Source organism: Lonchura striata, chromosome 3 (genome assembly GCF_050655825.1).
Source record: "Lonchura striata isolate lonStrDom1 chromosome 3, ASM5065582v1, whole genome shotgun sequence".
NCBI lineage: Eukaryota > Metazoa > Chordata > Aves > Passeriformes > Estrildidae > Lonchura > Lonchura striata.
In genome coordinates this window covers 106112183-106129406 of record NC_140705.1, presented here as the reverse complement: position 1 = coordinate 106129406, position 17224 = coordinate 106112183, and the positions used below count along the sequence as shown (strand labels likewise).

Here is a 17224-nt window from a genome sequence, read left to right as displayed (position 1 = left end):
TCCTGGCTCTGCTCCAGCTACTTCAAAGCCCTGTTATCAGTGAATTTTGGTCCCAGCATTAGGAAAACTGGGCGATGTTCTAAGGAAATGTCAGCTTCAGATCACAGTTTCCTCTCATTTCTGTGAAGAGAGGTCAAATTAGCAAAGTGCTGCCCACACGCTGTCTCTGTCACAGTCCTCCATGGCCCACTTTGTTAGTGCTTGAGCTAATTCTTTGGATAGAGAACAAAATTGCTTTGAAACAGTAGGCTGTTTGCTTTAAGAATCAAATTTTAAAATAATACCCCAGCAGTATATGTTGGCAAAAATCTAAAAGACTGTAATGTTCATTAGAGACATACAGACAATTAAGGGAAGCTTTTAATTCCTCTACTCCACTTGAGGATCCTAAGCTAAAACCTCTTGGGGCACTTAGTTAGCCTGTTCCTTGCTATCTCAGATAATTGGTGTGAAAGGACTCCTATTTTTCTTGTATCCTCTATAGGTGGCAATACATGAAGTTTCCTCTTTTACCTAAACAGTACCTATGCTGCTCATCATGGCTTAGTTCTCAGTGGTCTGAAGACCAGAGTTAAGAAAGATTTATTGTTTTATTTTATGTGAAGTGTCTTTCACAAATCCAGCTGTTGCTCATGTTAAAATACTGAGATTTCTTAATCTGTTAGGATTCCTTCTCATCACTTCAGAAACAGCTTTGCTAGCTGGCCACATCTAAGAGACATCTTAGAGTTTAGATCCAAGACATCCAAACTGTCTTGGATCATAAAACAGAATCACTTCACTTTGGCTGCTGAGTTTCAATGGGGTTTGATCTGACATTGGTAATGAAGATGGTTGACATTGTAGGATTTTAGATGCATTCATGATCACCCTCATACTTCATCAACCCAGGCCAGGAATGTGCTGGATCTGGTGCATTGATGCAGCTCAACTCGCTAGATCTGCTAAGGATTCATGGAAGGGTCTATAGCTATTACTAATCACCTAAATTAGGTGGTGTACAACCTCATCTTGGTCAAGTGAATGTGTGGATAAATTCCATCTCTTCTACACAAAAACCTGTGAAATGTTGGATAGATAAATGCAATGGCATTCCCAGAAATGAATCAAACTGAATGGGATGGGACCTGAATTTCCATGATTCCACCTGTATGAAAGCAGAGAAGAACAAATTTATATATCTCTTTATATATCTGTCTATAGATATGTCACGTCCATTAAGTTCTTTTTAATGCTATATTCTGTGGCAGAATAAAGAAATGTATAATTAAAATAATTCAATATTTTGATATAAAACTATCTCCAAAGACATAGGCTATTAAGATACATGTGAAAGGAAATGAAAAGATGACAGTGTCTTGGATGTGTTTATTTTTGCTATCTCTGGCAGTACTACTAACTGACAGAATCATTTAGTTCACTGGTCATGGACGTAGCAGTAGCAATAAGACAGGTGACCCTTATAAAACTTGTGGTGAAATCCCACTCCCATATTGGTCTAGATCTTTAATAGTGTCTCCCCTCACAGCACCAGGTAGTTACAGACTATCCTTGGGAAGGGATTCACACACACATGCAGTTTAGGTACAGTATTGTATGTATCACAAATATTTTGCCTTTATTATATAGTTCCAATCCGAAAAATTACTCCCTGTAAAAAGACAAGAACTTTTACACCATTATTCACCAATAAATCTTCAGAATCCTAAGCCAGGTTCAGATGAAATAGGAAAGGCCACATTGGTGGCAAAACATCAGAAAAGGCATGCAAGACATGAGGAGAAAGATAATTATGTATTACTCAGCTGGAATCATGAATCATGCTCAAGGGTGCCTCAAATATTCAATTCACACATACTGGCTCTCTGGAAGAAAGAATAGATGAAGTGAAAAATTACAAGTGAGAGGCATTAGCCACTTTGTTTGCTGCACTAATAAAAACTGCTCAGATGCCCAGCTGAATATGCCATAAAGACCTCTATAAAGCCAGGTAGAAGAAGAGTAAGAAAGCCAGAGCAATTGGTAGGGAGAGACCCCTATGGATTTGGAAATGCCTAGTTAAAGCAGGCTCTACATTTTTTACTGCTAGTGGCAAGTTGGTGCTGGTTCTGGCCTTGTTTCTTTCTTTTGGCTCACAGCTCCCACCTCTCACAGAACTGCACAAAGTAATTGCAGTGCCGAGCCAGCAATGGTGTTTCATGCATGATCTAAAGATTCATCTCTCTGAGATTAGGTTGCTTGTCTTTCAAGGCTTGTTTTGCTTTTTTGATCACCCTTGTTATTTTAAAAGGCAAAAGAAGAGATCATGGCCAACTATGAGTTCTAAATTACTTTCCAAATGTTAACCTTTGTTCTCTTTGTAAGTCATTTATGAATAGCCAGCTATTCAGTTTGTTCAGTTATTGTGAGTCACTTCATTTCAGATTTGGAAGTTTGTCATGAACTATTTGCTCTGTGTTCAGGTAGTCTGACTACTAGGGTATGACTAGTCTGCAGTTTTGCTGACTGGAATGCTAATAAATGAGAGGAAAGAATTCAGCATTTTCGGGATGACTGCTTTAGCTCTCACAGGCAAAACCTTTTCTGACCAAACAGCCACAAAAGTATTCACTAGACTTTCACTTCCAGAAAATAGTCTAATGCACTACAAGTCCCTTTTTCATAGATGTAGAAAACTAGACTAATGTTTTCTGAGTGATGTAGAAGTGGTTCACTTTAAACCACTGCTCAAATACCTCATTTGGTGAGATAGCAATCAACACATTTCACTGTGGGCAGAAGATGTTCCTTTTGTTAAATATATAGTGATTGCAGTCTTGTGAGTATCTGATCCCTAGGGATTTGAGCTTTTTAGAAATAGAGCTTCCTCCAAATCCATGCTCTCCTATTCCCAGAAAATCATCCAAAGAAGTAGATCTTGTGTAATTGAATAAATGACTGTATCTATGGAACAGACTCACTTAGGCCAGGTCTCAAATTTATCATAACAGTTCTATCCTGATTTACAGCAGCATAAAAGATGGAAACTGATGGAAACAGTGTTCAAAGAGAAGGACACCCACTGTCACAATGAATGAAAGTTAGACAGATAGTTAGATTTAAAGTATATGGAGACGGTAACCTCATGATTTTTCTGTCTTCCTGATTTTCTTACATTTAACCCTGACAAAAGTGTAGCAGACAATAGACTGTTAATTTTTTTTTTCTAGGTTTGCTATGAAAATAGAAAAATGACTTTTGATTCTGGATTATTTCAGATGTTGGGAGTGGCAAAGATGTCTCTTCTTGGGATTTTTCTGAGGGTTTGCTCCTTCCTAAAAGCAAACCTGTTTGGCCTCATTTTGTGATTCAAAAAATAATTTTTCTTTTTAAAAATTCTTATTCATTACAGTGTTAAGGGACTTGCAATCTTCCTTGTCAGGGAGGAGAATTGAAGGTAGTGCTGCATTGTGGTCCAGACTGTGAAGTGCTCTCTACAACTGCTGTAACTGGAGTAAAAACAAAAGAAATTATGTTGGGAGCATACAAGGGGAGTGTTGCCTTAGGCTGACCCAGGAACTGTTGGATGTGGGCTGAGAAAAGTCACTCATTCCAGGAGGCCCAGCTGTATGGTAACTGATTAATGACATTTAGTTCTTAACAGTCATAAACTACATCTTTCCTCACTATTGTAACTGCAAAGGAGGCCCTGGGTACAATTGTGCTGCTGCAAGCAGATGTTAAAAAAAGGAAATCTGGGAAGAAATGGATGTGTTATCTCTTCAAGAAGCAGGGGCATCTCCCCTTGCCTCTCCCATCCTGGGGTCTGACCTTCCTTCCTCAGACCTGTCTTTAGTGTCACTTACTCAGAGTTACAAAGTGCAGCGCTGCTGAAAAAGGTCTCGATAGGGAGTCTGCCTCTCATCAAGGATGGGTCCTGAGAGCCTCTAAAGGACCCCAACTTCCTCTCTAATCTTTTGAAAAAGATTATGTGAAGAGGAGATGATGACTGGGTATGCATGTTCAGGGAGGGGAGAGAAGAGAAGGAACATTTCTGAGAAAAGAGTTAAGTAACTCTCAGTTAGTCTAGTGCAACCTTCCACTAGCTGACTTTTTAGTGCACACTATGGAAGACACTATTTCCAGTCTAATTTTCACAACTTTTCTGGGATATTGCAGACAACTTTCTTTCTCTTTTTAATTATAATGGTATTTAGAGAAATTTCTACAAATACAGTTTTCCTGAGATGTTGGAAAGTTAAAATTATGGGAAAAAAGATTAAACCCAAGAAAATTCTGAATATTGGAGTTGTTGCAGCAACTATAACTATGGAGTTTTTATCTCCTGTATATTTCCTGGTTTGTATCACCAACAGAAAATTATCTTTATGTTTGGATTTCAGCAGTGAGAAGTAAATTAAGAAAAGCAACATCCAAGTTTTACCCTTCAGATGATCAGAGGATCAGAGGTGCTGTCTGTCAGAGACAACAGCAACAGGGTCCAAATTAGCATTTGATAGGAACTTCTAAGTAAAGGAACAGTAACATGAAGAATGTTGATGTCTTTTATTGCTAAATCAGCAAGATTAATCTTAAAGGTATAATTTGCTTTGGATATTCCCTGAAAGGTGGGAGACCAGTGTTTCATAGTGGACAGGACATTGCTGGGTAGCCTACAAGAGGTGGAAGCTCTTATTTGTAGCATTGTTGTTTGTGATGTTTTGCAAGCGTCTCCTTCCCATAGCTTCCTCCAGTTTCCCCTTCCTAAAATGGGGAAAAGCAACTTTTAATCTGAATTTAAAAGCACTTTGAAAATTTATAAGGGGTAAGGGTTTTCCTCATAGCCTTTTTTAATTTAGAAAAAAACCCCATAAGGCAGAAAACCATCTCGTCCCTGAAACCCTTGTAGCTTTTGCCCTCTTTTTGAGAATGCCAGTGACTGAGATGAACTGTGACAGAGCTTTTTGAAGTGAGAAGCCTGGTGCCTGTCATATCAGCTGAGAATCCCAAACACACATAATAAGCTTTGGACTCCTGAGTAGCCCAATGAAGCCAAACACAATGTTGCTGTTATGGCAAGGCCAAGATTTTTGTGCAGTTTTTTTCTTTAAACAGGACTGGAAAAAACTGCATGAAGAGCCTTTTCTTCTTTTGTCTCCTTTTTCAGTTCCAGACCAAGCCAGAGTCAGACCTTCATCGAAGTCCAGACACTTTTTAAAAAGTCATTGTTTGATTATGTGCATGTTTTTCTGTGTGGGGGGTTACAGCAAATACAATTAGTGTGACTCAGGCTCAGGGTCAGAAGTCTGGGTTAACTATGACTGGACTTCTAATTTCCTCCATACTAAGTCACCCATCCTTTCTCTGAGTCATTCTCCAGCAGACAGCTTTAAATTTAAAATTAGAAAGTAGGAACATATACCAAGAGAGATGACTGGGGAGAATGCAGCAGGCACAGCTTGTTTAAGTTTCCAGAGCTGATGTAGCAGCAGCAACTATGTCAAGGGGGCCCTGTTCTACTGTCTGCAACAGATGCTCCTTAAATCAAGATATTCGTAAATATTTTAGTGTGTAGAACATCTGCAAACATATATGGCATGAATGCATCACGAGCTGGTAAACAGGCCTGTTGTTGCTGTCAAACAAACCCTTTGTGCTCACTTGTTACACATCTTTTATAGAGAGTCTTCTGCAGTGGCAACAGCAGTGGCATTTGTTTTTCACACAAGCCTTTTCAGAGAGTACAGCTCCCTTGCTACAGGTCTTTGGCACTCACCAGCAGGCAAAGGTTGCAAATGAGACTCTCACCAGATGTATTTGCAAGGAAAGCTGAAAATCTGAAGCATAGAGAAGTGATAGAGTAAATCACTCACTATCTTGGCTCTCTAAGACCTTATAATGGTGCACTGAATCCCTTTCAAAGACTGGTCTGGGAAGATGTTTATCAAAAATGAGACAATTTATCAGACTAGTGAGCTACCTACTCCTTTGGGTTATTTAAAATCTATTAGGTTAAAATGCTGGCACTCAAAAGGCAGGGTTGAATAAAGCTGAGATCACCACATACATGAATAAAAAAGAGAACACGATCTATCATCAATGCATTTGGAAGGAGTTGAGAGAGTCTATTCTGATTGCATAGATTTCTCCCTTGTGTAATTCCCTTTGCACTCCAGCCTGAAGCTCATGGTGTCCACACCCTGAACTCTCATAATGGCCACCAGATTTATAAATTTTAAAAAATATTCTTCAAGTTATTGCAGTATATGAGAGACTAAGTAATAATAACAAAACCACTTGAAATACCTGTAAGTATTTAAGCCCTTAGCATTTAAAATCAAAGGTACAGTCTCTTTGCATTGAATTTCCATTTCTATCAAAAAGGGAAACATTGATGCCATTTCACAGAGTTTGAAACATTTGCAACCCCCAAAGATGCTCGTAGGTCATGGTAATGGGCACAAGGGAAGATCCTCAGAGGTCCCAGAGAAGACAGCTGATGTGTGTCTTCACTTAATGATGAGAGGATGACTCCAAGGGCCAGAGGCTGACAGAAAGTGTCTTACACATCACCACAGAACTTTCAGATGTTATGCCAAAGTAGCCAACATTTCTCTGTAAATGAAACAGAGAATGGGTAAAGCTTCCTAAGGCCAAGTAACAAACCATTACAGTTTCCACTTAAGGATATCTTTCCCTCAGCCACTCATCTGTATAATTAATATGTCTGAAAAAAGCTTGCATTTTCCTGAGGAAGAGTGTATAAAAGCTAATGAGGAACTCCCCCAAATCACCACTGCATATAAATGTATTCTGTAAGGGTCAGCCCTTGTGGTTTACTCCTGGAAGGGATCCCAAATTGAGGATGGGTTTCTGAAATCTTACTTGGCCTGTTTAAAATCCCAGTATCTGAAAAAATGTTTCAGATAACTAGTGTTAGGCCAGGAAAGGAGAGAAATCCTAGATTACGTTCAACCAGATCAAACTGACGAATTGCTGATTTTATGGATTTGTACTTTAAAGGTCTAGTCTTCATTGTTTGAGTTTTTTTCCTATTTGGAGTTGTGACCTAAGTGAACTTCTTCCCTTAGATTTCCCACTGCACCATCAACATTTAAACAAACTGTTTTCTAGCAGTGCTAATCATCAGCCAACCTACATGATTCCTTAGGAAAAAGTGTGCAATTAGGAATGGACCTACCATATTTGCTTTGAAAACTTGTATAATAGTATTGTAAATCTTCTGAAAGCATTTGGCAACAAGAATTGCTTGTGAAAGAAGCCGTGCAATAGAATGGAATATGGGGGAATGAGATTATATAATTTCCACACTTACAAGCAGTGGCCAGTTTATTTCTCAAAAGGAGGGCTGATCTTCTGTTTTCACTCACTCTCACTTACAGTTATTCTTGCATCAAATAGCTCATATAACACTATACAGTGACAAACCCAAAAAAAACTTTTATGCTTTTGCATATTTTTTCTTATTTTTTGGTTATATTTGTGTGACAAATAAGATGAAAATCTGGAGCCAAGGAAGAAATTTCATTAAAGTAATTGTGGTTTGGAAAGACATCAGGTGCTCTCTAGAATATCTTTCTGTCTCTTTCTGATAACGATCAACTATTTATATTTCATTGAGCAGAAAAAGCTTTTTAGAGGAAAGGAAAGAAAAATACGAGAAAGAAATGAAAATATGCTTCTATAACCCACAGCTTCTAAGGCATCTCAATGACAATCTTGGTATTAAAAGCCTGACTGAGCAGCCTTTAAAGTATGGGTAATTTTTTACTTATGGAAGTGTTTTTATAAAGTGCTTATACTTGAAGTTCTTGAAACAATATTTGCTGACTTTGCTCAAATGTTACAGGTTAACATGTTTCATTACCATGATTTTTTATATACAGCATAGTAATAAATATAAATTAAGCTTTAAAGCCTTATGATGAAGCAGGAAATTATCCAGTGACAACTTCCCTAACTTGTCCATTGAAGACAGTTGGGAAAGAGACAAAGAGCATTTTCACAGAAAAAAACTCCAATTTATATAGAGAAAGAATGTTTGAATTAATTAACCTCCCACCCTCCTAAAACACTGAAATATTTCCTGAAGGTCCAGGTGAAGCAGCTTGACTATTATTTCTGGGGTGATGCTCAGGGAGGCTCTCAGCCTTGTAAGACTCCAGGACGGTGTCTGATGTAGATGAAAGAGGCCTCTGTGAGCACTGTGGGGCAGGAGCAGCATCCTTTTATCAACACTCAGGAGCATCCAGCCTCTTCTTGACTCCATCTGCTACTTGTGGGAATTCAGGGCTTCCCTCTGGCTGCCCTGGAAGGTCTGGGACCCTGGCAGGGGTCAGGAACCCCCCTGGACAGAGCCCCCAGAGACACTGTCTGTGATCTCTGTCCATGGAAAAGAGTTTCAATCTTACAGGATGAATTACAAGCTCTGAGTGTTTGATATAAGTAATAATTAAGCGTGGCACGGGTACAAAAATAAAATTTTAGGATTCTAGATAAGGGGTAAAAAGGGAACAAGATGGAGGAAATTGGGTGTGTTTTGTCCTTTTTATCTTCTTCATGCCCTCCATGTTTCACTGTGGTGTTGGCATTTTTCTGTTGGTTCAGGCTGGGGACACACTGTCCAACGTAGGTGACGGATATTGGCACGTTATTGTAAATCCAGCCCAGGGAGTTTCTGGTATTTAATGTTTGTAACATCCCACTGAGGGCAGAGCCCCACACGCTGCCCTGCAGGACAGAGCTGTGGCAGGGCAGCAGAACATGTTAGAGATAAACAGAATAAACAACCTGGAAACCAGCACAGACCAATTATGGCTTCTGCTTTGGCAATGGGGCTGACAGAGACTTTCTACAATCTCGGAATCATCAATACCTCAGATTCCAACAGCTACTGTATTTGAGGATCATGGAATCTCCTGTATCTCACTGGGTAAGGGTTGCAACACATTCAGGGTATTACAATCAGCATTTCACCTCTTGTTACAAATTTTCACTTGCTCTTTATAATGCAGCATTTCATCAAGCTGTTCTGTGTTTTAAGAAGCTCAGGCCTTACAAGAAGCTCACATGAGATAGCTCCATCTGTTGCTGCTTTTATTCATCCAAACAGTGCAGGGTTTTTTGCTTAAGTGTTGCTGGAATAGAATCATAGAGCCTGTTTTGAGCCAAAAGGATTAGTTGTAGAGGCAAATTTTCAGCATGTATTTTGACACTGAAGTTAAACATGAATGATATATGACACAGAATAAACTCAGGTAACATTTTCATTTTCCTCACATGATTTTATTTAGTGACAAAGGAACTATAAGCTGGTTTGCACTACAGGTCTAGTTTATCCTATTTCTTTTTATTAGCCTTCATTTCACTGGAGGAGAAACTTATGAGGTAAAGTGAGACAAAACTGTAGTGAAAACATTCAGGATTTTGAGTTATTTTTAATGCTAGCTGTCTGAAAAAAACTTTATATTTTGCACATTATCAGCTAATTAGAATTCTACAATATGTTATGAAATTTCCCTCATTAAATAACATTCTATGAGCAGTCAGAAGAAGGCACAAAAGTTGTTGTCTTGCACAAGTCCACGGGACATGTTCCTAACCCTTTCATGTAGTGTTGGTGTAGACACTGGAAGATGCAAAATTTAATTGGTTTCTTCTATTTTTTGTTAACCATATCAAATTGAGCTGGACTTGGAAATTCTTTACCATAGCTTTTGAGCAGTATAAAAAATGTGTTTTATGAAAATGAAAGTTTTAGGGCCGTCTAAAATAAAAAGAGAGGAAACTGACAGCCTTCAGGCAAAGGAAGGTTATTTTTACTGACTATTCTGCAGTCAGTATGCTCAATATGAGCTATTGTCAATGATATTTCAAATTAATTTCAATTTTCAAACTCAACCCAAATAGTATAGGAATCTGAGGCTGCTACACTGAGGAGAGAGAAATTCAAGATGAGAATGTGAGGAAGATTTCCTTGTAATAGTTTATTTCATAGTTTTTAGAACTCTTAGAAATATATGGTTAATGAAAATATACATGAATATATAAATTACATATATGTGTGTATATATACACTTGATCAACAAATATTAATTTCAAACTGAAGAAAGAGTCATATGACTTTCTGTTAAAAAGGGATGAAAAAGGAAAACCCTTTCTGTAAGGGATTTCATGCTGCTCTTTCCAGCAGTACATCTAGGGACATTCTGAAGATAATTTTTTTGTATGATCTTTTGAAAAATGAAGGCATAATCTGTGTCATTTATCTGTGCAACACAACAAGAAAAGACAACTTTGTGTAATTCGGCGCCAAAAAATGATTGGAGGATGCGGTCAGCCCAGTTTTATGGCTTTCAGGCCGTAGCGCTTCTTTCAGTTCATGCTGTTCCAACAACTCAACACAAGGGCTGTCCATGCCCTGGATGGCTTTATTCAATTAAAGCTGCTTCCCAAGGTCTCGGGTCCCTGTGGTGGAATCACACAGCGCAGACATGTGCATCCGCTGAACTTGAGCTGTGCTCGCTGCCAGCTCAGCAGCTTAAGGTCACTTGAGTACTTTCTAAGAGGAAGAAATCACTCCAAAGAATTATCTGCTGGCCTGGCTCCTCCAGCCAGGAAAACTGCTAACTTTCTCAACCCCCACGCTTCTGCCAGCGCTTTTGTACACATTCCTTTATCTCGTGTTTACATGTTCCTTCCCGCTGGGTGCAAGTTGCAATTTCTATCTGCATTTTGCCAGCAGATCCTAAGATGGCAAAGCTGTCTCAGCTCCTCCAGGGGAGCACCTGGGGAGCAATAAAGCTGTCAAGTCATAGGTGCTTCTCACAATGTAAGGCAGCAAATGAAAACACCCTTCTTCCCACTGAACAGTTGGTGCCCTGAATAAGTGTAGTTCTGGTTTCCTACAGAACACCAAAAGGACATGAGCTAAGGTAAAGATTGGACCAGCTCAAACAAAAGATCTGGAGGAGGTTCTGTTGACAAAATTGATATAGTTACCTTATTTTAGAAAAAAAGTAATCACACTTCTCTCTAATTTGATTACATCTTGGCCTAAAGTAACTTCAACCTTAAATTAAATAATCCATTCGAGAATTTAACATAACTTTAAAGCACACCACAACTTGAAACTTCACACCATTTGAAAGTTTTTATTCTGAGTGGTCTTATCTAGACAACAAATTTTGCCACATGAAAATTCAGAGTAGAGCTATTTAAGAACAATTTCATGGCTTTAGGACTTACTAAAACAATGAAAACCAGAATGACCTTCTCTCTGGGTGATCAATTGCAAGCTGCTCAAGCTCTGTATTTTACATGCTTGGTGATAGAAAAGAGAATTCACTGGATCATCAAAAAACATTTTTGACCTAGGGTCAAATTTTAACTCTTTTCCACTTCCTGCTGAGATGCTGAGCTGTTCAAAACTAAAAATGTTGCAAAAAAAAAAAAAAGGAGCAAATTTATACTCCTGCTTTTCTGTCAACATTCTCAGAAATGGCTTAACTGTTTGTGGTCAAACTTAGCATAAACTGTTGTCTTAAGCAAAAGCCAGGTGGAGGAAATTGAATCTTAAAAAGATGAGAAAACTGAACGACAGGAAAAGACCCAAACACCCGAGCCTTTGAAATGGAAATGCTCAGATAGTGTGATTTCTTACCCTAGACATACAGCTTAAACACATATTTTTATCTACTGCCCCAGGTAACCACAGTGGTGTTGTCTGCTCTGCCTGGAGAGGGAGAGAGCTGGGACTGTGCAGAGAGCTGAGGAGGAGCTGTGGAGAGAGCTGAGGCAGACCTAAGTCTGAGGGGAAGAAAAATTAATAGTCAGAGTTTAGCATCACCCAGTAAAAGCTAACCGAAATACCAACCATGAGCAAGGGTTTGGCTGTGGATTCATGTCCAAATTGCTGCATGAACAGGAGAGATCTCTGAGTTCTGGTCAGCTAAAATACACTGTTTTGCCTTTGTCCTGTGGCAGGATGACTCTATTTTTCCAGCCTGTGATGTCTTAGCCTTTCTATTTAAGGTGAAAACCTCATAAAGTCTATGTTTTCTTTAACATCTCTCAGTGTCTTCAGTCTGAGAGGATGCAGTTATTATTTATACACACCAGCCCTTTGTTCTTGTTTAGGCTGCTGTAGCTTCTCTGAGATTACTCACTGGGTTCACATCCCTGAAACTGGAGTAAGCTTTGTGGCATGATCCATGCTACAGCACATCCCAGCTGGAGTTCACTCCGGCGGAGTTTCTGAAAACTTGAGGCTTCCTGAGGGAAAGAGGTTGTGATAGGAAAGATGCCATAATTTTGATTATCCCTGTTGTGACCCAGACACCAGGACAGCCACCTCAAGGTACTGAAGTCTACTTCTTCCCTGATGTCCACAGGGAAGTGACTCAAAGAAATGAGTGGTATTTATCTTACACAATGTGAACTCATTTGAGTAAAACAAAGTAAAGCTTCACAACTTTGCTGCACCACATGCTGAGCCCTCTAAGAATTAATGTCTTAGAAATAAAGTTCCATCTTTTAAAATGGTAGTGATGATGTGAAATTGAGAAATTATTTCTCCATATCTTTATAGTTTTTGGGACAGCATCACTGAAGGGGTCTGTTTCTACTAGAGTTCTGCAGACAATGCAGAAATGCTGTCACTTCCAAAATTTTTAAATGGTTTGGGAAGAAGTGTGAATGTCTAGATAAAAATCTGTGTTGATGCAATGGTTGTTGGAGTGACTGCTCCTGAGGCGGTCAGACTGAGAAGTTTAAATGCAAAATTTTTTCAAGTAACATTCATGGAACTCACAGAACCAAGCAAAATTCCCTGCCTTGTTTTTTACAGGATGCAGACTGAATGACCTAACAGGATTGATTTGCTTTAAAATTGAATTAGTCATATTGCTTGTGTGAGTAAAATAAGCAACAGCAGACACACCCGTGGGTATCTGCATAATTTACTTTAAACCACTTTAGACAGACAAAGAACATGAGGTTCAGGACGATTTAAGTTTTGAGGGATAATTTTCCTTGGATTGCGAGTAGGAAGAACGACATCCCCTTATCATCACTGCAGAGAACCTAGGTGAGTTGTCTAGAAATACAGTATTCTTCATAATCTTCAGAGTTTACTTGAAGCAAATTGTATTTAAAACTACTAAAATAATAGTATTTTAATGTTTTTCAATGGATTTGGTGGCAGCATACGACTTTCTCATTGAGAGTGTGATAAATGACGGAAGTGTCTCTTTAATTTCTGCTGATATTTTGAGTAAATATTGTAAGAATGGAAAACCTCACACCTTACATTTAATTTTGGCACAATTTTAAGTGATGTGCTGCTGTTATAGTCAGCAATAATCCTGTGTAAAATATAGTGCTGCCAAGTCTTCTGAGTCACAAAATATTAAATGTTGATGTCCCTTGAAATTATAGATTTGAGGCAATTGTAGAGCACAGAAATCTTGGATTTTTTTAATGCAAATATAGAGTGCATATTTTAATTGACATCTAATTATATCCTCTATGTTGGGATGCCAGCATTAGGATGAAACTTCTTCCAAAAAGGGCAGATCCATGGACAGCAAGGACACCAAGAACATGCAATGGAAAACCAAACTAGAAGAAAAGCCTAAATGTCAAAAATTAACTCTTCTATCTAGTTCTTTACTCACAATCTTCCGTTCTGCTAAAAATGAACTATGTAAAGAATCATCTTGTGCTCTAAATGTACGATTTTTATGCATTTCCTTGTGTAGCATCAAGAATTACTGGTAATGACTCATGAAGTTATTCAGCCCTTCCTAAAAGACCAACCTTTCTTTGATTTCATGACCTCCCTTGCAAACAAATTCCACAAGATGTTTTCAGTATATGTCCATGAAGTAGTTGTATCAGAATTTATTGCCTTGTAATTTGGTAATAAAATCCTTGTTCTTCTAGAGAGCAAAAAAATCAAAATAGAGATGAGGAAGGTGGACCAGTTTTGCTTTCTGTTATTCTAGATATTTTGTTTAAAGCCAAGAGGCAGGCCTTTTTTATGTGGATATAATCTCATGGATAACAAAATGTTTAAAATACAGTTTCATTTGGTACCTTAAAATTTTTCCTACTTTGAATATGAATTTTGTTCCAAAACGTGAACCAACAGCTTTCCACACAATCTATTTTTGTCTTTTGATCTTTCTTTTATACCTTCATGAAAGGAGTGTGATTTTGCTGATCCTTTCAGGGAGCAGCAGCACATACAGGGTTTTAAGCAATAGGTTTGTGGCACATCAATTGCCTGGCTCCAAGCTTGAGCGTGAGTTAGAGGTGAGGGCACTCACTTGAAAGGCAGGAGGCAAGGCTCTGTCTCCAGCTCTTCCACTGACTTGTCTAACCACTGCCAAGCCCTTCCATCTCTGGGGCTCTGTTTCTCCTCTCTCTGTTTTGTATTTTTGGTTAGATTTCAAATTATTTTCAGATGGGGGATTATCTCTCACTGTGTTTGTGGAACGTCTAGAGCAACAGAGCTTCAATGCTGACTGCAAGTCTCCAGGCACACCTTTACATAAATATGGGGGAGTGAGAGAGTTTAATTCTTTCCAGGGTACTCCTTTTGCTGCAGGAAGAGCAAACAGTGCAAAATCACTGCCTTTGGTTGCTAATGACCCATCACTTCCCCAATGCCGTCACCCAGTTACTACTGTGACACTACCATGACAGATTTTTTCTGTGAACTGGTTTTTTGATTCTGTCAGTTTTCCAGATCTTACTGCAAAGATTGGAAAAAGGTGGTCAGGTATTTCAGGCAAAGCTCTGGTATGAGTAGGTGTGCAGTGTAGGGCATGTTGAGCCTGTGACATGCAGTGTGGTGTTGAGATCTATATGACAAAGTTCTGGGCCATGAGGGGGTGGTGAAGTCTGTAATTCAGCACTAACTCTGCAGTCTCTGCAGGTTGTGGTGTATAGGCTCCCTTATTGCTCCTGGAATAATGTTTCTGCTCCAGGGATGCTAAAATCCCTGTAATTTCATGGTGGAGAACCTGTACCATTTACTTTGTTTTGCCCAAATCTGCTTTATGCCAGGTGGCTGCTTTTCAAATCCTGCAGTGTCTACTTAGTTTTGCAAAGTCTTTGAGGTTTTGCTTTCAGTTCTCAGCTAAACCAATAGAAAATCTCTGGGGTTGTTTTGTTAATTGTTAGTTATGCTGATACAAATGAAATTTTGGTCAGCTATTTTATTTTTTTCTCAGCTGGAGACAGACTTGGGCCTCCTGCTGTATTAGAAATTATTTTTTGTGATAAAAGCATGGATAGTATGTACTAATTTACAGGTATAAATGTCATTAGGTTGTGCTGGAAAACTCCCCTACATAAACAAAAATTAGGTTTATCTGGTCTACTCTATGAGGTGCAGTGCTGCTTGGAGCAGCCAAAGAAGTTGATATTGCTGTTCCATGGTCCCTTCTCCACTGCCATCATTGTGAGTCCCAGTGTTTCACTGCCTTCTGTCCTGCTAGTACTGTGGGACTGATTTGAGATATTTTTTTTATGGCCTTTCACTGGGCACAAAGAGTTTGGGGTGTTTACCTTTTTTAGATTAATTATATTTGTCATAAACCTCTTTTGTTTCTCAGAACCAATATCCTTCTCCAGAGTCCAACCAAATAAACAGACTTGGTCAAAAGGACAAAATCCTGGAGGGTCCTGCAGGAAGCAGATCCTGTGACACAACTCAGTAACAAAACCCAGGGAACAGTCATCCTTTGCCTTTCTTTAGTTTATTTATCCTTTATTTAGTTACCAGAGTTTAACAAGGGAGTGATTTTGGCTGGAATATGAAAGCAGCTGAGCTCCACTGTACTAATTGTTCTGGCTTTGAGGTCGGTGGAAGATTTGGTCCACCCTAAATAGCAGTCTTCCCCAATTTGTACTGTCCTGCTTACTCCACGGGAACAAACTGGAGAGTCGTGTTCTGTTTATCCTGAGCCCTTTGAAATGTGAATCACTCCAGGACAGCCTCTCCCAGGCTAGACTAGGAAAGCTTATTATCACTGATTTACAAGCCTTTAGAGATCAAAATGGGCCAAGCCAACATTTCCTCCCTTCTCCTTTAAAACCACAACAGAGCATCTGTCTAGTTTTGAAAGTAAAAATTCTTTCCATAGTGATTTTATTCTTTTTCACTTCTACTGACAAATAATTTACTAATTTCTCACTATTGTTTCAAAACAATTGGCTGTTAATTTGGTGTTTTTTTTGTTTTTTTTTTTAGTTTGGGCAGTTTTTTTAAAACATTAATTTCACTCTAGAATATGCTCTTTAATCAGGTAAGGTGCTAATATATGGAAAATAATCTACTGTTTCATAGCTTAGTTATTAATAGAAAGTTTGGGAATGTGCACATAAGCAGGATGCTGGGCTGAGAGTATTGCTGTGTTGTAGTACTTGTAGAATAGATTCCATCTCCCAGTTGCTAGTGGAAATGTGCTTTGCTGCAGCACTGGCAGCTCATACAAGGGCTTTTAGGGACATGCAGTGTGACAGATGCCAGCACTGGCCAATGGCACAGCAGATGTGGGACCTGGGGTTTGCTACTTGATTGCCATGGTGCAGAACCCTACACCTCTGAACCTCAGAAGCTCTTGCTCTTTGTGAAACTCCTTGGCCTAAAGATCCTGCACTCAAAACATAAGCACTACTGATGAGAAAATCCCAGTGTAAGGAGGGTTCCTCAGACAAATACTGACTCTCTAAACTCTAGGGGTCACAGTAAAAATATTCTGTAGAAGCATAGAAATCAAGAAGACAAAAGAAGGGAGGTCTTTTTTGGATTAGGGAAGAAATCCTTCTCAGTTTTGGTGGAAAGCCACATAAAAATTTTTGTCTGCTGTTTCTTTAGCTTGTTGGAATAGTCAAAAATCTGCCAGATGAGGTAGTACGCTTTCTTAGACAGCAGATATGAAGGAATGAAGTTAGGATTCATGTTATCATTATATGACCAGTGACAGGACTTGAGGGAATGGCCCCTCTATCAGGGTATATTTAGGCTGATATTAGAAAAAGGTTCTTCACCCAGAGGTGGGTTGGACACTGGAACAGCTCCCCAGGGAAGTGGTCTGACAGAGGTCAAGAAGTGCTTGGCAGTACTCTCAGGCACATGGTGTGATTCTTGTGGATGGTGTTGTACAGGGCCACACTGAGTTGGACTCAGTGATCCCTGAGGGTCCTTTCCCAC

General features: G+C 39.1%; 1 long non-coding RNA gene across 4 annotated transcripts in view; it reads left to right on the top strand.

Annotated features, from left to right (window-relative positions):
* Positions 1 to 17224, top strand: part of LOC146768052 (uncharacterized) — a 149937-nt gene that overhangs the window by 12202 nt on the left and 120511 nt on the right. Inside the window, exon 1 of one of the 4 annotated variants that reach the window (XR_014954031.1) lies at positions 748 to 13087. The exons of the other annotated variants lie outside the window; for them this stretch is intronic. This is a non-coding gene — a long non-coding RNA (uncharacterized LOC146768052). Of the gene's footprint in view, positions 1 to 747; positions 13088 to 17224 lie in introns of those variants that run through there. 4 annotated transcript variants of the gene reach the window in all.